The following is a 23710-nucleotide window of genomic DNA, read 5'->3' as shown; positions in this document are numbered from 1 at the left end:
CATGCTTGTTTTTAAGAACCCTGAATTGACATTTGCCCAATTAAAGGAGAGCGCTATACGTCTCCAGCTGGCAGAGGCACCTCGGGATCAGGATCCTGCGCAACCCATGGCAGAGGCACCTCAACAACAGGGAGTGCCAGTGACATCAGCTATGTCTGGGGCCATTGCTAAGCCCCTGGGGCCCAGTACTAATGAGGCTCTTCAACAAAAGCTTGACTCTTTAGCTGATGTTGTTGCTTCAATGGCTAAAACCATGCAGGAGATGAGAGGACACAAGATGGAGTTGGCAAACTGTAGAGAGGATGTTCCATGGATGAGACCCCGGAGATACCCGACATGGAGAGGACGACCCCGCGACCGCTACCAACCGGATGGACAGCCCATTTGCCGCCGTTGCCAGCAGCCGGGCCACTTTGCACGAGATTGTGATTTAAACGGGAATCCCCTGGGAATGCGGGCCGCTTCGCAGGAATGAACTTTCAAGGCCCAACACCCTGGCACGACAGGTACATCGGAGGACGACCCATTATCCCTATCGTGCTGGACGGAATTCCCCTCAACGCTTTGCTGGACACAGGTTCCCAGATTTCATCTATACCGTATATCCTTTATAAGAGGTACTGGGCTGATGCAGATATTGATAAAGGGCCCTCTGATGTTGAACTAGATATATGGGCCAGTAATGGTAAGTTGGTACCGAAACTAGGATTCAGGGAGATGACCATAAAGATTGGTAAAGTAGAACTGAAGAAACAGGGTATAATTGTTGTTGATGTTGACCGGCGGAACTGTGAACCAACTGTATTGATAGGAATGAATGTGTTAGAGAACTGCTTTTCCGAAGTCATTTCTGTCTTACAGCAAATTGCTGAAACTGCCCAATCCTGCCAGCAGAGAGTTCTCCGGAGGGAAATAAAAGTATTGATGTTAAGGCAACAGGTAGAAGTTGCAGGTGGAGAAATCGGCAGTGTGAGGGTAAGTGATCCAACGTCTATTGTAATCCCACCAAAAACAGAAATGCTGGTATGGTGTAGAGCAGCCATTGGTACTAAGGGACGAGATTATCAAGCCTTAATAGAACCAGTGTACACCGACAGCAGGCCCACTATACTCACAGCACGAGGGATAGTCGAGGTACACCGGGGACGAGTGCCGGTACGACTTTTGAACTGTGGAGAGGAAGAGGTCACTTTGCCAAGGTATGCTACAATGGCAAAGCTATATACTGTTGACAACAATGCCATCACAACCATTGAGCCCTTAGAACCAACCTGTCAGGTGGAAGGCAATGGCTCAGATGGAGAAATGGAGGATTGGTGCCAACAGCTACACGTGGGCATAAATTCAACACCTACCCATCAAAAACAAGGGGTGTATAGGCTAGTGACGGAATATGAACAAGTCTTCAGTAAACACCCATTGGACTTCGGACGGATAGAAGGGGTAGAACACACAATCCCCACAGGTGACCATCCCCCAATAAAAGAAAGATATAGACCCATACCGCCCGCTCACTATCAATGTGCAAAAGATATGCTGAGGGAAATGAAACAGGCCGGGGTAATAAGAGACAGCTGTAGCCCCTGGGCGGCCCCTCTAGTGATTGTCAAAAAAAAGGACGGAACCATGAGAATGTGCGTAGACTACCGGAAGATTAATAACATCACCCATAAAGACGCCTACCCCTTGCCTAGGATAGAAGAGTCCTTAACTGCTTTGAAATCTGCTAATTATTTTTCCACCTTAGACTTAACAAGCGGGTATTGGCAAGTCCCTGTGGCTGAGAGAGATAAGGAAAAGACGGCATTCACCACACCAATGGGTCTATGTGAATTTAATCGCATGCCGTTCGGACTCTGCAACGCATCCGGTACCTTCCAGCGGCTGATGGAATGCTGCCTCGGACACAAGAACTTCGAGACCGTCCTCCTGTACCTAGATGATGTGATCGTCTACTCAAAGACTTACGAACAACACTTAATAGACCTGGCAGAAGTGTTCGAAGCCTTATCCAGGTATGGCATGAAAGTCAAGCCATCCAAATGTCACCTTCTCAAGCCAAAGGTACAGTACCTGGGACACATCGTGAGTTCGGAGGGAGTAGCACCAGATCCCGAGAAAATAAGCGCCATAAGGGATTGGCCAAGACCTACCAGCGCAAAAGTAGTGAGACAATTCCTGGGATTGGTGGGTTACTATCGCAGATTTATAAAAGGATTTACCAAGTTGGCAGCACCCTTGCAAGACACCTTGGTAGGGCAGACGAAGAAACCTTCAAACCGAAACCCTCCTTTTCAGTGGAACGACGAAAGGGAAGACTCCTTTGAACAACTAAAGAAGGCACTAACCGGAGAAGAGGTTCTGGCATACCCAGATTACCATAAACCTTTCATCCTCTACACCGATGCCAGTAATGTGGGACTAGGAGCGGTGCTGTCACAAAAGCAAGAAGGTCGGGAGAAAGTCATCGCCTTTGCAAGTAGAAAGCTCCGGCCTACTGAAAGAAATTCAGAAAATTACAGCTCCTTCAAATTGGAACTACTGGCAGTAGTTTGGGCTGTGCAGGAGCGTTTCAAACACTATCTGGCCGCTGCAGAATTTATTGTCTATACTGACAACAATCCGTTGACCCACCTGGACACAGCCAAATTAGGTGCGTTAGAACAGCGATGGATAGCCCGGTTATCTAATTACAACTTCATAATCAAGTATCGAGCAGGTCGCAAGAATGGAAATGCCGATGCCCTATCCCGGACGCCACACTTGAGAGATGTAGAAGAGGAAACGGGGGAGCTTGAAGAAATTGAACTACCAGCCTTCCATCGTCCCAAGGCAAAACATCATCAGTCAAGTACCTATCAGAAACAACAAGAGGTGAATTTTAATCCGTTAGCACACCATAGATGGGCTGACACCCAAGACAGCAATCCGGCTGTGAAGTTGGTGAAGGAACTGTTGACTGAGCAAAGTGCATATCCCTATGAGGATGCCCCAGAAGAGACGCATCAACTCTGGAAAGAGAGAGGCAAAATGTTCCTGTATCAAGGGAAGCTCTGTAGAAGATACACCAATCCGAAAACGCATGAATTGGTTTGGCAGATTATTGTGCCTAAACAAGATGTGAAGATGGTCCTCGAAGCTTACCATAATGGTGCTGGTCACTTCGGTTGGAAAAAGTTAGAAGTACTTCTAAGAGAAAGATTTTATTGGGTCGGGATGAGAAAATCAATCGAACAGTGGTGCAGAAATTGTGGCCCGTGTAACCTCAGAAGAAACGATCAAAAGAACCAAAGAGCACCACTGCAGCCCATAATCACCAAACAACCACTTGAACTTGTAGCCATGGACCACGTGAAGTTGACACCAAGCCGGTCCGGCTATGTCTATACCTTGACCATCGTGGACCATTATTCACATTTCTTGGTAGTAGTACCCGTAAAAGATCTGACAGCAAAAACAGCAGCCAAAGCGTTCCAAACGTATTTTTGTAGACCCCATGGATATCCAGAACAGGTTCTCACCGACCAAGGTACAGCCTTTGAATCAGAGATCTTCAGAGAATTCTGTAATATGTATGGTTGCAAAAAGATCCGGACGACGGCCTATCATCCACAAACAAACGGCTTATGCGAGAAGATGAACCATATTGTAATAGACCTACTAAAGACTTTACCTGAGACAGAAAGGAATCAATGGCCAGAGAAATTGCCTGACTTGGTGGATCTGTATAATCATGTCCCGGTGAGCTCCACCAACTGCACCCCAGCTTACCTTATGCGTGCAAGACCCGGCCAATTACCAATCGATCTAGAAATGGGAATTCTGAAACCAGACGCAGAAGTTCAAGACTCCAATTGGGATATCATACGGCAAAAGCAGTATCGCCAAGTGCAAGAGAGTGTGGAAAGAAGCCTTCAACAAACTAGAGAAAGACAAGAGCGAACTTTCAACCAGAATGCTCTAGCGACCCCATTAAGACCGGGTGACCAAGTGCTCAAGAGAAATCGTCGAACCAATAAACTGGACAATCAGTGGGAAGCCGTACCCTACACAGTTTTACCAACAAGAGTGGATAATCCTAAAATGTGTCTCATTAGCAAAAACGGAGGCTTAACATCTGTACTAGTGTCAAGAGACAATCTTAAATTATGTCCGGAAGCATTGAAAGAGCCAGACGTTGTCCAGCCAGAACCAGAAGTTATTCAACCCATACAGGTTCAACCAGTAAAGGAAAAAGAAGAGGAAGTGTATCACACCTGTATAGGAGACTTTCCCAAAACCCTACTAACATACCATGGTGCAGTAGTGGTTCCCATGGTGGCCTTTTACCCAACACCGAACCCAATACCAGAAGTCCCAAGACAGGAAGAGGCTGACCCCGTACTACAGGAGGTTCCAGGCCAGGAAGAACAGATTCCTGGTCAGAGTAATCCCATTCACGGTGGACTTGCCAACTCCATAGTCGTGGAATTATCTTTAGCAGAGCGGGCAGATACTACATCCGCAGTAGACAGTAGTACACCACATGAAGAGACACCGCTATTACGTAGATCACAGCGTAGTACCCAGGGTCAATTACCGGCCAGGTATGCAGATTACCAACTATAAAGCTCATAATGTGAATTGTATATATGTTATGCCGTATATAGTTAAACAGAAAATGTAGTATAGTCATTGCTATCAGTCTGCAACGTTTAAGCCCAGTGCCTACAGAGACTTGTCTGTATGAACTTATTGCATATTCTTGAACTTGTTATCAGCCCGGAGGCACTAAATCAAAGCTCCGGAAAGACTGCTTTTTGAACTTTGCTTTTTGCTCTTTTTGAACTTTCTTTAGACTTTATATTGAGTACCTTCAAGGGTAGAACTGTATTAATGGACGCTATTTGAAGTGACTTTTTACAGAACTCTATTTTTGTTTCCTTGAGTGGTTTTTGTAACTTTTCATTTTTAAGACTCTGTACATATTAATTGTTATTTCAAAATGTTATCGTCCCACAGTCCCGGAGTACTGTTCTTAACTAAGGGGGAATGTGGCACCCCTAGGGGTATTTGCCACAAAAATAGTTACTGACAGTAAATACAAATATTAAAATAGCAAAACTGCACTACCACCTCCGGCCAGAAGGGGGAGCTCCAGAGACTCCCCTTGATCCATTCTGGTCTGAGAGAAGAAATGGCAGTTGGGCTAAGGAGCTGATAGTGAGAGGTCATACAGCTGAATTTCTAACAGCCCTATGACGGTTTCCAGGCCCAAATCACCGGCCTGAGGAGAAGAGGGACAGAGAAAAGGGACATTGTGAGAACCGGGTAGCATTAATCACTACCCAGAACAGGCGCAAAGACGGATACCGGATCCGTGGCTGTATTCATTATATATAATACAGCAACCGGAAAAACGTGAGGTGATATCAGCTTCACTATGGCCGGACGCAGCAACAGATACAGAGTTCAGCGGTACTCCCGGAGGGGGTAAGCCGATAAAAGGACTTGGGTTGCCCGTCGAACCAGGACCCGGAGGGGACAGATTGGGCCGGCAGCCAGTTCACATACAGCAGCAGGGCCACACAGAAATTGCGCACAATAAGAGGCGAAGACCCCGGCAGGGTCAAAGTAACTCAGAGTTCCCATACAGACTCCGGTGACAGGACTGGTTGTAAATCCTTTTATGTTAAAGTAAACTGGTTAAACGTTTCAGTGCCTCAGTCTTTCATTTGGACAATAGCCATCTATCCAGGATCGAGATCGTCACCGCTGGGAGAACCTGCTGCTGATCAAGTAAGTGCCTGTCCCCTCATGATACCCCTTACACTGTGCATTGCCTGAGGCCACAGCACCGGGTCAAGCCACCCGTGACATCCCCCTCAAGAGACAGACTCCATTGGTCCGGTGCTGGGTATCCCGGTCTCCTGGGCGTCACACAACTTTGCAGCGTTTGGCTGAATCTGGGCTGAAAGTATATCCCGGTACACTTCAGAATTCATCCGGCTACTCTTGTCTGCTCTTATGTCATCAATAAACACAAGTGACCCAGTGCCATTGAAAGCCATGCATGCCCATGCCATCACGTTGCCTCCACCATGTTTTACAGAGGATGTGGTGTGCCTTGGATCATGTGCCGTTCCCTTTCTTCTCCAAACTTTTTTCTTCCCATCATTCTGGTACAGGTTGATCTTTGTCTCATCTGTCCATAGAATACTTTTCCAGAACTGAGCTGGCTTCTTGAGGTGTTTTTCTGCAAATTTAACTCTGGCCTGTCTATTTTTGTTATTGATGAATGGTTTGCATCTAGATGTGAACCCTTTGTATTTACTGTCATGGAGTCTTCTCTTTACTGTTGACTTAGAGACAGATACACCTACTTCACTGAGAGTGTTCTGGACTTCAGTTGATGTTGTGAACGGGTTCTTCTTCACCAAATTAAGTATGCGGCGATCATCCACCACTGTTGTCATCCGTGGACGCCCAGGCCTTTTTGAGTTCCCAAGCTCACCAGTCAATTCCTTTTTTCTCAGAATGTACCCAACTGTTGATTTTGCTACTCCAAGCATGTCTGCTATCTCTCTGATGGATTTTTTCTTTTTTTTCAGCCTCAGGATGTTCTGCTTCACCTCAATTGAGAGTTCCTTTGACCGCATGTTGTCTGCTCACAGCAACAGCTTCCAAATGCAAAACCACACACCTGGAATCCACCCCTTACCTTTTAACTACTTCATTGATTACAGGTTAACGAGGGAGACGCCTTCAGAGTTAATTGCAGCCCTTAGAGTCCATTGTCCAATTACTTTTGGTCCCTTGAAAAAGAGGACGCTATGCATTACAGAGCTATGATTCCTAAACCCTTTCTCCGATTTGGATGTGGAAACTATCATATTGCAGCTGGGAGTGTGCACTTTCAGCCCATATTATATATATAATTGTATTTCTGAACATGTTTTTGTAAACAGCTAAAATAACAAAACTTGTGTCACTGTCCAAATATTTCTGGCCCTAACTGTATATATATATATATATATATACATCTACTCTATGTGTATATATCTATTCTAACTTGTCAGTGGGATTATACTGTATACCACAGATCATTTGCTGGCTTCTCTTCTATCAATTATATATATATATATATATATATATATATATATATATATATATATATACACTACTACTGCTCTCTTCCCTCGGTTTTGGAGGGTTATAGACTGAGGGCAGATTCAGGAGCTAAGGCAAGGTACGTGGCCCCGACATCTTCACCATCAGAAGTAATTCAGGGAACAGGGCGAGCTAGGGTGCCTCTAGCGTTAGGGACAGTGAAGGAGCACCTGGTCCTGGGACACCCGACAACAGAGTGGTGACACATAGCAACAATATTCCATAGGTCAGTATGACTATGAAATCAAAATGATGTTTTTTCCCAGATTAAAAAAAATCAGAACTTTGTAAAAAAAAAAGTGTACTTCGTGTCACTATTTCCTGAGACCTATAACTTCAATGATCCCATTGATGTAGCTTGTTTGTTGCATAGCGAACTGTAGCTTTGATTGCTAGTATTACCGTATATATTTTTTTAATTAGAAAAGAGGAGCAATCAAAACTTTTAGGTATTTTTTCATTTCTTAAATAGTTTTAAACATCTTGACTATTTTTTTACATAAATTTTAGAACCTCTAGGGTATTTCACAATTATTTAAATCAGGATGGGGGTGACAGGGGTCTTCTGTAGTTGGTGTTAGAGGCAGGTGCCAGCTGTATAACACAGTCAGCAGCTGTCCTATATGGAGCAGTCTCACCTCCAGAGTGCAACTGATAGACGTGCACCTGACATGTGATGCTCACGTATGTCACACTGGGAAAAAGTTAAACCTAATAGAAATTCAAATGACAGAGAAAGTGAATATATTTTTTATGTTGTAAAACAAAAAGACTATGGTGATAATTTAAAGAAAATATTGTTGTTGAAAAGGTAAAAGTTTTGACAAATGCACCATTCCAAGAAAAAATAATAATGAATTTCCATGAAAAAGAGTGACAAGTTTGTAGCCAAGGAAAACATAGGAACAGTACACGGTATCATAAGTGTTCCCTCAAGATAAGCAACAATCTACTCTACATAAATTCCATGGGAATCAGAGAAGTCAAGATAACATTTTAGAAATTTAAGGGTTAAGTAATATTTTTTACCACTGTACTGATTCACTAAGGAAAATATAATCTCCCTGTGGACAGCCTAAATTAGGTTAAAATTAATATATTCAGCAAGTAAATTAGATCCAAACAAAAACAGATAATGAAGAAATACTTGAATTTAAAATCAACAGTAATCAGAGCCATATGCAGCTAAATCACCACTGGCTACAACAGCCAATTGCCACACAATTTTGTTTTACAACTATGCTGCCATAGGCAAGAGTTGGCATACGTGAGTTGTGTAGTGTGCATCAGGTTGGTATACGTCAGTTCTGTAAAGTGCTTGAAGTTGGCATACATAAGCTGTGTAACGTGCATCAGGTTGGCATACATCAGTTCTGTAGAGTGCATGAGGTTGGCATACATGAGTTGTGTAGAGTGCATCAGGTTGGCATGAAGCATAGTGGCTCAGTGGTAAGCACTGCAGCTTTGCAGTGCTGGAGTCCTGGGTTCAAATACCACCAAGGACAACATCTGCAAGGAGTTTGTATGTTCTCTCTGTGTTTGGGTGGGTTTTCTCTGGTTCCCTCCCACATTCTAAAGACATACTGATAGGGAATTTAGATTGTGAGCCCCATCGGGGACAGTGATGATAATGTGTGCAAACTGTAAAGCGCTGCAGAATATGTTGGCGCTATATAAATAAAGAGATTATTATTATTTATCATTAGTTCTGTGGAGTGCATGAGGTTGGCATACATGTGTTGTATAGAGTGCATCAGGTTGGCATACATCAGTTCTGTAGAGTGCATCAAGTTGACATACTTCAGTTCTGTAGAATGCATGAGGTTGGCATACGTGAGTTGTGTAGAGTACATCCGGTTGGCATATGTGAGTTGCGTAGTGTACATCACGATGGCATACAAGAGTTGTGTAGTGTGCATCATGTTGGCATTGATGAGTTGTGTAGCATGCATCACATTGTCATTAGTGAGCTGTGTATGTCAGAAATGAAAATAGTAGTCCATAGATCTGTGATACAGTTTGAAGCATTGTTTTATACACAGGTGAGGTTTGTTGGGACAGGTGTCACATTGATAAGTGGTGTCCTTGGGTAGCCCCCTCTGTAACACACTCAACACATCTTTTGCGACCTTCCTCTCTTTGTGGCTTGAGGGATCTCACCGGGAAAATGTTGGCCTGGTACAATATGAGCACCTTCAGTTTTGGAAGTACTGGACTCCGCTCCGTCATGACTTCCAAAGATAAGGGCTTTGGTCACTACCTCCTGGAACTGAAGGTACGTACCAGTCTGGCCTGAACATTGTGATCGCACGTAAGGGTTGTACATTGCCATCTGTACAATGTGCACGGCCAGCTTCTTGTACCACACCTTGGCTTTTCTGATAGCACTGTACGGCTGGAGGACTTGATCAGATGGATCAACTCCCTCCATGTTCTTTTTGTAACCCAGGACACAGTCTGGTTTGGTGACCTGTGTAGAGGTATCTCGAACAGTGGTAGGGGTGCTGCCATCACCATGTATGGTGATCAAGAAAAGGGCATCCCTCTTATCCTTATACTTGACCACCAACATGCTGTTGCTACATTGGGCTATGCTCTTACCCTTTCTGAGCAGCTGCTCAATTAGCGCCTCTAATTGGGCAGCTGCTCAGAAAGGGTGAGAGCAGAGCCCAAAGTGGCCTATCTGATTTTTGCAGACAGTATCACATGCTGCAGGAGTTTAAGGCCCCGTCACACATAGCGACGCTTAAGCGATCCCGACAACGATACGACCTGTCAGGGATCGTTGCTGCGTCGCTATGTGGTCGCTGGTGAGATGTCACACAGTGCGATCTCCCCAATGACGCAGCAGCGATGCGGCGACCTGTAGCGACCTGTACAACGATGCTATTTCATGACGATTCAATGGGACGTCCTGTCAACGAGGTCGTTGGTAAGGTGTCAAACACAGCGATGTGTGCTACCCAGCGGGACCTCAGCGATCAAAAAACGGTCCAGGCCATTCCGACACGACCAGCGATCTCACAGCAGGGGCCTGGTCGTTGCTACGTGTCACACATAGCGAGATCGCTACTGAGGTCGCTGTTGCATCACAAAACTTGTGACTCAGCAGCGATCTCGCTAGCGATCTCGCTATGTGTGACGGGGGCTTTACACAGAGAGTGACTTGAAGAGTGGGATTGCTGGTATAAAAGTTATCTAATTAGAGATAACTTTGATCCAGAAGTGGGTGCACCAAATCCCACACAATTCTCCCACTTACTCACAGGACAGGGGGACATTCAATGGATTAAATCCAGGTGTCCTTTCCTTCATAAACCATAAACCTATAAACCTATGGGTGTACCCTGAGGTATTGTTGCACAGCTTGCAGAGTTTAATTCCATAACTGACCCTCTTATTGGTCAGGTATTGATGTAATTTAAGCCTCCCTTTGAAATATATTAGGGACTTATCCACACACATGTCCCTTTGGGGAATGTACACCTCAACAAACGTGTTGCTAAAGTAATCAATGACCGGCTGGACTTTAAAAAGGTCAAAGTTGGATTCATTGTGCATTATCACTGTAATGCAGAAATATGTTACTGCTTCAAATTGTTTACACGTCATAGCCATGCAGAACAGTGGAGTGTTGTATAAAATATCACCACTAAAATATTGCCGAAATTCCGGCTTCTTCAGTAACCCCGTGTGAAGAAGGCCCCAAAACGTAATAATTTCTACTGCCTCTAGAGGGGTCCAGTTAGAAAATGATGAAGTGAGATTTTGTGCAAAAAATTGCTGGGCGTACAAATTTGTCTGGACCATCATGAAGTTTTCAAAATCCTCTATGAGACTGGTGGTGTCAAATTTGATTCCTGATTAGGCAACAAAATCAGGAATCTGTGGCTCATAATCTTTCAAGGGTGAGGTCCTTACAGGGTCAGTAACAGTGTGCGCTGATTTATTTTCCATGCTGGTGCATCTGCATGGTGGTACAGCTTCACTTGAGGAGGAAAAATCTTACTATCCAAATCGGAGGCAAGGAAGGAATATGCCTCCTTCGCTGCATATCGTGATGGGGAAATTTGGAACATTGTTTCATGTATGTGGTGTGTGCGCCAAATTTTACTCCAGTATGTGTGTGTGTTTGGTATAATTTTTTTTTATTTAGAAGCGAAAAAAAGAAAAGAATATAGAAAGATAAAAATAAAATTTCTGAGTGCCCACAACTATCTGACACTAACCCTGACTAAATTTCAGTAAAAAAAATACTGTAATAGACAGTACTTTACTGTCCCTAATCTAGTCAACTAAGCTAAAAAAATTTATATATTTTTTCACACCAAAAAAAAACAACCAGATGCCAATCAGTGATGTGTCGCTGATCAGTGCTCAACAGCTGTAGGATGCACGCGCATATGTGTTTTTTTCCTCTTTGTTATCTGACACCAACCCTAACTACTGTATTTTTAGGACTATAAGATGCACTTTTTGCCAAAAAAATTTTTGATGAAAATGGGTGGTGCGTCTTATAGTCTGAACACAGGATTACTGGGGGGTTGTGGCAGTGGTGCAGCAGTGTCCCATCCTCAGGGAACTGGAAGCCGAAAAAGTGTGGCGATGCTGAAGCTTGGTGTCAGCAGTGAGCAGTGCGGAGTGCATCATCAGTTTCCCTGTGGCCATCTTCCTGAAGCCGTGGGTCACCGGAGGCGGCACGAGTGCAGATTGAGATCTCGGGTGGGCCTCTCACACTCCATTTTCCTGAGGCTGTGGGCTTCAGGAAAATGGACGCCAGAGGCCGCGCTTGCACAGATTGAGATCTCGGCGGCCATTTTCCTGAAGCTGGAGGCCGCGTGTGCGCAGATTGAGATCTCTGCGGCCCTCGGCTTCAGGAAAATGGCCATCAGAGACCGTGTGTGTGAAGATTGAGATCTCGGCCTCAGCTTCAGGAAAATGGCCACTGAGAAACCAATGATGCACTCAGCTCTGCTCACCGTGGACACTGGGCTGCAGCAATGCCATATTTCTGCCACTGGCATCCTGAGGAAGGGACCCTGGTTGCATTCAACGCACTCTGGTCTGCCTCACACAGGACCCAGAGCATCGCACCGCTGGGATACCCTGGGACTGCAGCATTGCCCCACTTTTGCTGCCACTGGCTTCTTGAGGAAGGGGCCATGCCTCTTGTGACCCCGCTCTACCACCGCCGGCCATCAGGTAAGATACCTTAAATTCAGATGATAAGATGGACCCCATCTTATAAAAAAATTTTATATATATTTTCCACCTCAAAATTTGGGGTGCGTCTTATGGTCCGATGTATCTTATAGTCCAAAAAATACAGTAAATTCAGTAAGAAAATATTATAGTAGATACAGATTACTGCAGTATATTTTTTCTGTATCTAATCTCGTAAAATTAACTATTCTAAATATGGTACTTTTTATGCTTTACTAATTGACATTAACCCTGGCTAAATTCAGTAAAAAAATACTGGTCTAGATGCTGATTACTATGGTATATTTTTACTGTCCTTAATCTATTCTTTTCAACCAATCTAAATAATTTAAAAAAATTATTTTTATACTCAAAAAAGAAACAATAACCGAGTGCCAATCAGTGATGTGCATCACTGGCCAGTGCTGTAGGACACATACACGGATGTAGTGCAAAAAGGGGATAAATAAGAAAACAGACAGGAAAAAAGTCCTTGTCAAAAGAGAGTACGGGTGCCGATCAGTGATGTGCGTCTGATCAGTGACTCGGCAGCTGTAGGACGCACGAGGGGAGGTGGTGCAAAGGGAGGCCATAGTCCGGGACAAGAAAAGTCCTGGAAAACAGCAACAACCGAGTGATGATCTGTGATTTGCATCATGGATTAACGCTCGAAGACTACAAGAGAAAAAATGAGCAAAAACCCTGCTGTAATTAAATAAAAAGCAAAATGTGCATCTAAATAACACAGAGTTTTCAGTAATTCTGTTTTTGATCAAAAATAGCATAAAAGCCATCCCACGATGTCACGGTAACTCTGATCGGGACAGTCCTACACTGTGTAATATTAAAAACCTTACCATGAGTCCACCACATCACGGTAACTCTGATCGGGACAGTCCTACACTGTCTAATTTTAAAAACCTTACCATAAGTCAATGTTGAGCTCAGTGTGAATAAGGGCAGACAACAGGACTGGGCTCAACCAGTAGAACAGCAGCCTGGTGGAGCTTTACATACAATGTCCAGCTCAGAAAAGGGTGGACACACCCCAGCTTGCACAGAAAATGAAATACAAAGAAAAAAACACAAAAATTAAGCTTAACTTAAGTTGGTACACATGCAGCACATAAATGCATGTTCACATTGGCTACAAAACATATGAAGCCTACAAGAGAAAAAATGAGCAAAAATCCTGCTGTAAATAAGCAAAAAGTGCATCTAAATAACACAGAGTTCTTAGTAATACTGTTTTTGATTAAAAAAAAATAGCATAAAAGCCATCCCGCCAGGTCACAGTAACTCTGATCGGGCCAGTCCTACACTATTTAATATTGAAAACCTTACCATGGGTCAAAGTTGACCTCAGTGTGAATAAGGGCGGACAACAGGACTGGGCCCAACCAGTAGAGCTCGGCAGCTGTAGAATGCACGGACGGAGGGGGGTGGAGGCTCTTTAATGCCATCACCGTAACTGCAGTCGCGGTCCCGCATTAAAGATATTAGTTATCCTTATGTCCAAGGTCTGTCAGTACCTACCAATCTGGATGTATGATTATTTCCAAGGTCATGAAGGGGTTACTTGATTCAGCATCATTCACAAACAAGGTTATCAGAATCAGACAAATCCCTGCATTTAGGCTAAGTTGACACATTGCATTTTTAATGCAAATTTTAAGCTGCATTTTATAGTACCTACAAAAATTGTGAGATTTCAGAAACCTTAGGTACACACATTAGTTTTTTTCCTGATTTGGAAAACTGCAGCGCTTTTTTCAAACCGCAGCATGCCACTTCTTTCAGTGTTTTTTCACCCATAGAAATCAATAAGTGCAAAAACGCAGGTATCAGGTTTTGCTGTGATTTTCGTACGAAAACCTTACGGAAGTTGCATCATGATTTTTTGGGGGTACTAAGCTTTACCTGAATGTACAAGAGACAACAAAAAGGGAGCAAAAACAGCAAAATCTGCTTTTTGTAAGCAGCTTCTTTACTGCCAAGAGAACAGATTTTGCCTGCAGAAAAAAACAGCAAAAATGCAACGTGTGAACATAGCCTTATTTTGTTTTTCTGGTGCTAAGCCTTCTCAAGGTCGACTACAATCTTATTAAATTTTCAGACTTGACAGCAGCTGACTGGCACTAGTTTTTAAAATTCATATTATTTTATAGAGCTATTCCTAAATATTGTGCCATTTTGCATAACTTAATCCTGCAATTTATGCAGCCTGATATTTTTCAGTTGTAGATATTATTTGCCATCTCAAAACCCAAATTGCATTAAAAAAATACCTATTCAATTTTTTTATTCTTCACAATAAGTGAAGTAAATGGTGAATTTAGAGCCTGTGAATAAGTCTGCCTGAATCCAGTATTCATGTTATGATTCAGGATATTAACATACTAGCATCATGCAAGGTGTGTCTTGCTTTCTGTTAAATAAGCACTGTAATCCTTCAGAGCATATTAATCCTTTCTGTGAATTAAAACTAGACTTGTGTAGCTTCACAGTGACTGATAGACTGCATAGAGGAATGTTGGTGCAGAAATTCTGCAGGACTTGTAAAACAAGAACTATCTTGTCTCAAAATAAAATGCATATATGACAACCTTACAAAAGAAAAACAAAACAAAACTGGTCAAATATTATTTTTGAAAGAATCTCTTTAAATACTAAACACCTGTATTTCTCATACTCACAAATATCTACATCCAAGGTACAAAAAGGAAAATGGGCTGATGCAAAAGCGTGGGCACCCTTGGAGATTTGTGTGCTCAAATAACTTTGACCAAGGTTTAGGACCTTAATTAGCCTGTTAGGTTTATGGCTTGATCCCTACCATTGTTAGGAAAAGTCAGGCGATACAAATTTCCCAGCTTTATAAAAACCCAGCCTCCACTAACCTTGTGCTAAACAATAGCAGCCATGGGTTCTTCTAAAGGATTTCCCTAGCACTCTGCAAAAGGAAAATGGTGGAGGCCTACAATGTAGGAGAAGGCTATAAGAAGATAGCAAAGCGTTTTCAAGTTGCCCTTTCCTCAGTTCTAAATTTAATTAAGAAACGGCAGTTAACAAAAAGAGTGGAGGTCAAGATAAGGTGTGGAAGACCAAGCAAAATTTCAGTGAGAGCTGTACGTAGGATTGCTAAGGAGTCAAATCAGAACCCTCACTTGACTTGACTGCAAAAGACCTTCAGAAAGATTTTGCAGACTCTGGAGTTGTGGTACATTGTTCTACTGTTCAGAGACACCTGCGTCCTCACTATAAAATTCAGCATCAGAAGTATACAAAAGAACCTGATGCATTTTGGAAATAAGCCCTGTGGACCAATGAAGTAAAAATAAAACGCTTTGGCCACAATGATCAAAGGTATGTGTGGAGAAAAAAAGACACAGAATTTATGGAAAAAAAACATCTCGACAACCATTAAGCATGGGGGTGGCTCAATCATGCTTTGGGGTTGTGTTGCAGCCAATTGCACATGGAACATTTCAAGGGTACAGAATAATGGATTCAATGAAATTTTAACAAATTCTTGATGCAAACATAACACCATCTGTAAAAAACTGAAGCTGAAAAGAGTATGGCTTCTACAAATGGATAATGATCCTAACCACATGTCATAATCCATAATCGACTACCTCAAAAGGCGCAAGCTGATGGTTTTACAATGGCCCTCACAGTTCCCTGATCTGAACATTATTCAAAATCTGTGGCTAGACCTCTAAATAGCACTCCATGCAAGAAAACTCAGGAATTTCACAGAACTGGAAGAATTTTCCAAGGAAGAATGGATGGAAATCACTCAAACAAGAATTGAAAGACTCTTGGCTGGTTAAAAAAAGTGTTTACAATCTGTAATATTTTCAAAAGGGGGGGGGGGGGTCACCCAGACAATTTTGTGTTTTCCATGAAAACTCATACTTTTATTAACCCCTTCATGAACCAGCCTCTTTTGACCTTAATGACCTGGCCGTTTTTTGCAATTCTGACCAGTGTCCCTTTATGAGGTAATAACTCAGGAACGCTTCAACTGATCCTAGCAATTCTGAGACTGTTTTTTCGTGACCCATTGGGCTTCATGTTAGTGGTAAATTTAGGTTGATAATTTCTGCGTTTATTTGTGAAAAAAATGGAAATTTGGCAAAAATTTTGAAAATTTCGCAATTTTCACATTTTGAATTTTTATTCTGTTAAACCAGAAAGTTATGTGACACAAAATAGTTAATAAATAACATTTCAAACATGTCTACTTTACATCAGCACAATTTTGGAAACAAAATTTCTTTTTGCTAGGAAGTTATAAGGGTTAAAAGTTGACCAGTGATATCTCATTTTCACAACAAAATTTACAAAACCATTTTTTTTAGGGACCACCTCACATTTGAAGTCAGTTTGAGGGTTCTATATGGCTGAAAATACCCAAAAGTGACACCATTCTAAAAACTGCACCCCTCAAGGTACTCAAAACCATATTCAAGAAGTTTATTAACCCTTCAGGTGTTTCACAGCAGCAGAAGCAACATGGAAGGAAAAAATGAACATTTAACTTTTTAGTCACAAAAATCATCTTTTAGCAACAATTTTTTTTATTTTCCCAAGGGTAAAAGGAGAAACTGGACCACGAAAGTTGTAGTCCAATTTGTCCTGAGTATGCTGATACCTCATATGTGGGGGTAAACCACTGTTTGGGCGCACGGCAGGGCTCTGAAGGGAAGAAGCGCCATTTGACTTTTTTAATGAAAAATTGGCTCCAATCTTTAGCGGACACCATGTCGCGTTTGGAGAGTCCCCGTGTGCCTAAACATTGGAGCGCCCCAACAAGTGACCCCATTTTGAAAACTAGACCCCCCAAGGAACTTATCTAGATGCATAGTGAGCACTTTAAACCCCCAGGTGCTTCACAAATTGATCCGTAAAAATGAAAAAGTACCTTTTTTTTCACAAAAATTTCTTTTAGCCTCAATTTTTTCATTTTCACATGGGCAACAGAATATAATGGATCCTAAAATTTGTTGGGTAATTTCTCCTGAGTACGCCGATACCTCACATGTGGGGGTAAACCACTGTTTGGGCGCACGGCAAGGCTCGGAAGGGAAGGCGCGCCATTTGACTTTTTGAATGGAAAATTAGCTCCAATCGTTAGCGGACACCATGTCGTGTTTGGAGAGCCACTGTGTGCCTAAACATTGGAGCTCCCCCACAAGTGACCCCATTTTGGAAACTAGACCCCCTAAGGAACTTATCTAGATGCATAGTGAGCACTTTAAACCCCCAGGTGCTTCACAGAAGTTTATAACACAGGGCCGTGAAAATAAAAAATAATTTTTCTTTCCTCAAAAATGATTTTTTAGCCCGGAATTTTTTATTTTCCCAAGGGCAACAGGAGAAATTGGACCCAAAATATTGTTGTCCAGTTTGTCCTTAGTACGCTGATACCCCATATGTGGGGGTAAACCACTGTTTGGGTGCACGGCAGGGCTCGGAAGGGAAGGCATGCCATTTGACTTTTTGAATGGAAAATTAGCTCCAATCATTAGCGGACACCATGTCACGTTTGGAGGTCTCCTGTGTGCCTAAACATTGAAGATCCCCCACAAGTGACCCCATTTTGGAAAATAGACCTCCCAAGGAACTAATCTAGATGTGTGGTGAGCACTGTGAACCCCCGAGTGCTTCACAGAAGTTTATAACGCAGAGGCATGAAAATAAAAAATTTAGCTTTTCTCAAAAATGATGAGTTGTGAAAATAATAAATACGTTTTCTTTCCTCAAAAATATTTTTTTAGCCCAGAATTGTTTATTTTCCCAAGGGTAACAGGAGAAATTTGACCCCAAAAGTTGTTGTCCTGTTTCTCCTGAGTACACTGATACCCCATATCTGGGGGTAAACCACTGTTTGGGCACATGCCGGGACTCGGAAGTGAAGTAGTGACGTTTTGAAAGGCAGACTTTGATGGAATGCTCTGCGGGCATCAGGGCATCATTTTGCGTTTGCAGAGCCCCTGATGTGCCTAAACAGTAGAAACCCCCCAAAAGTGACCCCGTTTTGGAAACTAGACCCCCCAAGGAACTTATCTAGATGTGTGGTGAGCACTTTGAACCCCCAAGTACTTCACAGAAGTTTATAACGCAGAGCCATGAAAATAAAAAATCATTTTTCATTCCTCAAAAATAATTTTTAGCCCGCAATTTTTTATTTTCCCAAGGGTAACAGGAGAAATTGGACCCCAAAAGTTGTTGTCCAGTTTCTCCTGAGTACGCTGATACCCCATATGTGGGGGTAAACCACTGTTTGGGAGCACGTCGGGGCTTGGAAGGGAGAGAGCACCATTTGACTTTTTGAACGCAAGATTGGCTAGAATCAATGGTGGCGCCATGTCGAATTTGGAGCCCCCCTGATGTGCCTAAACAGTGGAAACCCCTCAATTCTAACTCCAACACTAACCCCAACACACCCCTAACCCTAATCCCAACCCTATCCACAACCCTAACCCCAATACACCCCTAACTCTAGTCTTAACCCTAATTCCAACCCTGACTCTAATTCCAGCCCTAACCCTAAGGCTATGTGCCCACGTTGCAGATTTGTGTGCGGATTTTTCCGCACCGTCTTTGAAAAATCTGCAGGTAAAACGCACTGCGCTTTACCATGGATTTCCAGTGTTTTTTGTGTGGATTTCACCTGTGGATTCCTATTATGGAGCAGGTGTAAAACGCTGTGGAATCTGCACAAAGAATTGAGATGCTTTGGAAAATACAATGCAGCGTTTCCGTGCTGTATTTTCCGCACCATGGGCACAGCGGATCTGGTTTTCTATAGTTTTACGTGGTACTGTAAACGTGATAGAAACCGTGTGCACATAGCCTAATTCTAACCCTAGTTGCAACCCTAACCCTAATTCTAACCCTAATTCTAAATCTAACCCTAAGTGCAACCCTAGCCCTAAGTGCAACACTAACCCTAAGTGCAACCCCAACCCTAAGTCCAACCCTAAGTGTAACGATACCCCTAAGTGCAACCCTAACCCTAAGTGCAACCCTAAGTGCAACCCTAGCCCTAAGTGCAACCCCAACCCTAAGTGCAACCCTAAGTGCAACGATATCCCTAAGTGCAACCCTAACCCTAAGTGCAACCCTAACCCTAAGTGCAACCCTAAGTGCAACCCTAGCCCTAAGTGCAACCCTAGCCCTAAGTGCAACCCCAGCCCTAAGTGCAACCCTAACCCTAAGTGCAACATTAAGTGCAACCCTAAGTGCAACCCTAACCCTATGTGCAATCCTAAGTGCAACCCTAAGTGCAACCCTAATCCTAAGTGCAACCCTAACCCTAAGTGCAACTCTAAGTGCAACCCTAACCCTAAGTGCAACCCTACCCCTAACGGAAAAACAAAAATAAATATATTTTCTATATTTTATTATTTTCCCTACCTATGGGGGATAAAAGGGGGGGTTTATTTACTACTTTTTTTATTTTGATTGCTGTGATAGAAGCAAAATGTGCAAGGAACGAATCTGCTGCCGGCAGATTCGGCGGGCGCACTGCGCATGTGCCCGCCATTTTCCAAGATGGCGGCGCCCATGGGAGAAAACCGGGGACATCGGGACTAGGTAAGTACGGGGGTGCGATCGGACAGCGGGGGGGCGGAGGGGAGGATGGGGAGGATGGGAGAGGAAGGCGATTACGACAGGACGGAGGGGTACGGAACACTGACGGCGGCTGCAGATCGGTGGGGGGGCCAGATCGGGGTCTCCAGCCATGGCCGATGCTATTGCAGCATCGGCCATGGCTGGATTGTAATATTTCACCAATTTTCATAGGTGAAATATTACAGATTGCTCTGATCGGCTGTTTCACTTTCAACAGCCAATCAGAGCGATCGTAGCCACGGGGGGGTGAAGCCACCCCCCCTGGGCTGTACTACCACTCCCCCTGTCCCTGCAGATCGGGTAAAATTGGAGTTAACCCTTTCACCCGATGTGCAGGGACGCGATCCCTCCATGACGCCACATAGGCGTCACAGGTCGGATTGGCACCGACTTTCATGACGCCTACGTGGCGTCATGGGTCGGGAAGGGGTTAATCAAATGAGTTGCCAAATGAACTGAAAATCTAGTCCAGACATTGACAAGGTTCGACAAAAAGATTTTTATTTGATACAATAATTTTCTCTCTTCAAACTTTGCTTTTGTCAAAGAATGCTCCCTTTTCAGCTATTACAGCATAGCAGACATTTGGCATTCTAGCAGTTAATTTGATAGAATACCAGCTGCCTACTTCTTCCCTAAATACTTCTTGCATAATTTGGGGGTGTGCTTTGGGTCATTGTCCTGTTGTAGGATGAAATTGGCTCCAATCAAGCGCTGTCCACAGGGTATTGCATGGAGTTGTAAAATGGAATGATAGCCTTCTTTATTCAGAATCCCTTTTACCTTGTACAAATCTCCCACTTTACCAGCACCAAAGCAACCCCAGCATCACATTACCTCCACCATGCTTGACAGATGGTGTCAGGCACTCTTCCAGCATCTTTTCAGTTGTTCTGCGTCTCACAAATGTTCTTTTTTGTGATCCAAACACCTCAAACTTGGATTTGTCTGTCCATAACACTTTTTTCCAATCTTCCGCTGTCCAATGTGTGTTCTTTTGCCCATATTAATCTTTTCCTTTTAATAGCCAGTCTCAGATATGGCTTTTTCTTTGCCACTCTGCCCTGAAAGCCAGCATCCCGGAATTACCTCTTCACTGTAGACATTGATACTGGTGTTTTGCATGTATTTAATGAAGCTGCCAGTTGAGGACTTGTGAGGTGTCGATTTCTCAAACTACAGACTCTAATGTATTTGTCTTGATGCTCATTTGTGGAGAGGGGCCTCCCACTTCTATTTCTACTCTGGTTAGAGCCTGTTTGTGCTCTCCTCTGAAGGGAGTAGTACACACCGTTGTAGGAAATCTTCAGTTTCTTGGCAATTTCTCGCATGGAATAGCCTTCGTTTCTAAGAGCAAGAATAGACTGTCGAGTTTCACATGAAAGTTCTTTTTTACTGGCCACTTTGAGAGTTTAATGGAACCAACAAATGAATAGCTCCAGATTCTCAACTGTGCTTTTCTTTCAAAAATAAGGAAATTTCTAAGTGACCCTAAACTTTTGAACGGTAGTATATGTGCATATGTATCAAGGCACGCCCACTCCGCATAGCCATGCCCACTCTGCATAACCAGTGTGAAGTGCTGCCGGAGGAGGCGACTATAAAGGAGAAAAGCTGTGCTGCAGGAAAATGCTGTGTATAAAGGAGGAGCGTGAGATGCAGGAGGAGGCTGTGTAAAAAGGAGCATGAAGTACAGGAGGAATAAGGCCCCTTAACTGCCGCCATTAAAAGTCGTATCGGCAGTCATTAAGGGGTTAATATTGTGTTATAAAACTTTTTGCTTCAACAAAATGGCGCCAGTTGTGTTCCGTGTACCAGTGCGGGGCGTTGCTATGTTCAACAGCGACAATTTATCTTTCTTGTGCATGTTCCCACATTGGTCCTCGGAACACAGTGGGCTGCGCATGTGCAGATTGAGAGCATTGCTTGCAGATAGATGCTATTGTGCATGCGGCAGCACCATTGAGTTGAAGCAAAATTTTTCTTTTTTTAAGACAATATTAAATGCGTAGGCACAGTATTTAAAATAGAAAGCACGTCACTGAAGGTTTAGTGACCTGTCATTTAAGCCCAGAATGATCATGATGAGGCCAGAGCACCAAGAAAGATCCCCATACCGGCACACCCCGGAGCAAAAGCATGTCATTAAAGGGAATCTGTCACCTCAAATTGGCAGGCTATGTAAATGCCCTGTGTCCGGTCCGATGGGCGGTGTTTCATTCAATCGTGCCTCGCGCAGTATGCTTTGCCCAACTGCGGGCTAAGCCGGAAAGCATTACTGCGCATGTGCCGGTGCACTATGTCCCGGAACACAGCAAAATACTTCCGGGACATGGAGCGCCGGCGCATGCGCAGTAATGCTTTTCGGCTTTTGGCAAAGCATCCTGCGCATGCGTGAGGCAAGATTGCATTGAGCACATGCAAACTATGGAGGACACCCACTCAAATTCACGAAAATATTGGGGACAGCGGGGAGGGATGGGGTGGAGAAAAGAAGATGAAACACCACCCATCGGACCGGACACAGGGCATTTACATAGCCCGCCAATTTGAGGTGATAGATTCCCTTTAACTTCAAACACAGATTAAAAAAAGAAACATAAGATGGATTTCTCCAACCTAGGTATCATTTTAATCAGTGTAACAGCACCAACCTAACAATGCCTGTATTTTACTTGACAAAATCCTGATGACAGGTTCGCTTTAAAATTATTCAGACAGCTACCACTAATGCCACTCTAAATTAGTCCTTCTTTAAAATTACTAATTAAATGGTATTACACTCCCACAAGGTTGAAATCGAATTGCAATCTCTATGTTCAAGAGTTGGAACTGCCAAAAATCTGTTCATCTTTGCACCGGAAGGAAAAAACAAAAATGTTGTTTATCAAAAGGCTCTTGAATAAGTTAAAAATAAAATACTATCAATGCTAGGGTAATCATTTAGTTAATTTGTGTTGCAAATCTGTAGTGTTGACTATATGATGTGAAAAATATTTAGAATTGAGAGTCCTCAGTGGTTGATACCTTTTAATGGCTAACTCAATAGATGGTAACAAATTGCAAGCTTTTGAGACTACACAGGTCTCTTCATCAGGCAAAGACTAAAAGAAATTCTGAAGAATCATATATTTATGCACAACATAGCACAGAAAAAAAAAGCATGGATCTCATGTACAGCACCATGGAATCAATGGTGCTATATAAATAAATAATAATAATAATAATAAGACAGGTGACATGAAGCAGAATTACCATGAGTGATAAACAGTTATGTCCATAAATATTGGACCAGTTCTTAAACAAGGAATGTTTTATTGTCCTCATTCCTTATCTAAGAACTGGTCCAATATTTATGGACATAACTGTTTATCACTTGTGGTAATTCTGCTTCATGTCACCTGTCTTATCCATGCTTTTTTTTTCAGTGCTATGTTGTGCACAAATATGTGATTCTTCAGAATTTCTTTTAGTCTTTGCCTGATGAAGAGACCTGTGTAGTCTCGAAAGCTTGCAATTTGTTACCATCTTTTCAGTTAGCCATTAAAAGGTATCAACCACTGAGGAAACTCAAATCTAAATATTTTTCTATCTACTGGCTAACACGGTACCAAGATATATATCTTTCCTGTATATGATGTGAAACGTTTTTACGTGCAATATAATCATTATAATTTGTTATAACTAAGCACAGTTAGTTACTATGCCCGGG

The sequence above is a fragment of the Ranitomeya imitator genome, chromosome 5 (genome assembly GCF_032444005.1).
Source record: "Ranitomeya imitator isolate aRanImi1 chromosome 5, aRanImi1.pri, whole genome shotgun sequence".
Taxonomy (NCBI): domain Eukaryota; kingdom Metazoa; phylum Chordata; class Amphibia; order Anura; family Dendrobatidae; genus Ranitomeya; species Ranitomeya imitator.
This window is presented reverse-complemented; position numbering follows the sequence as displayed.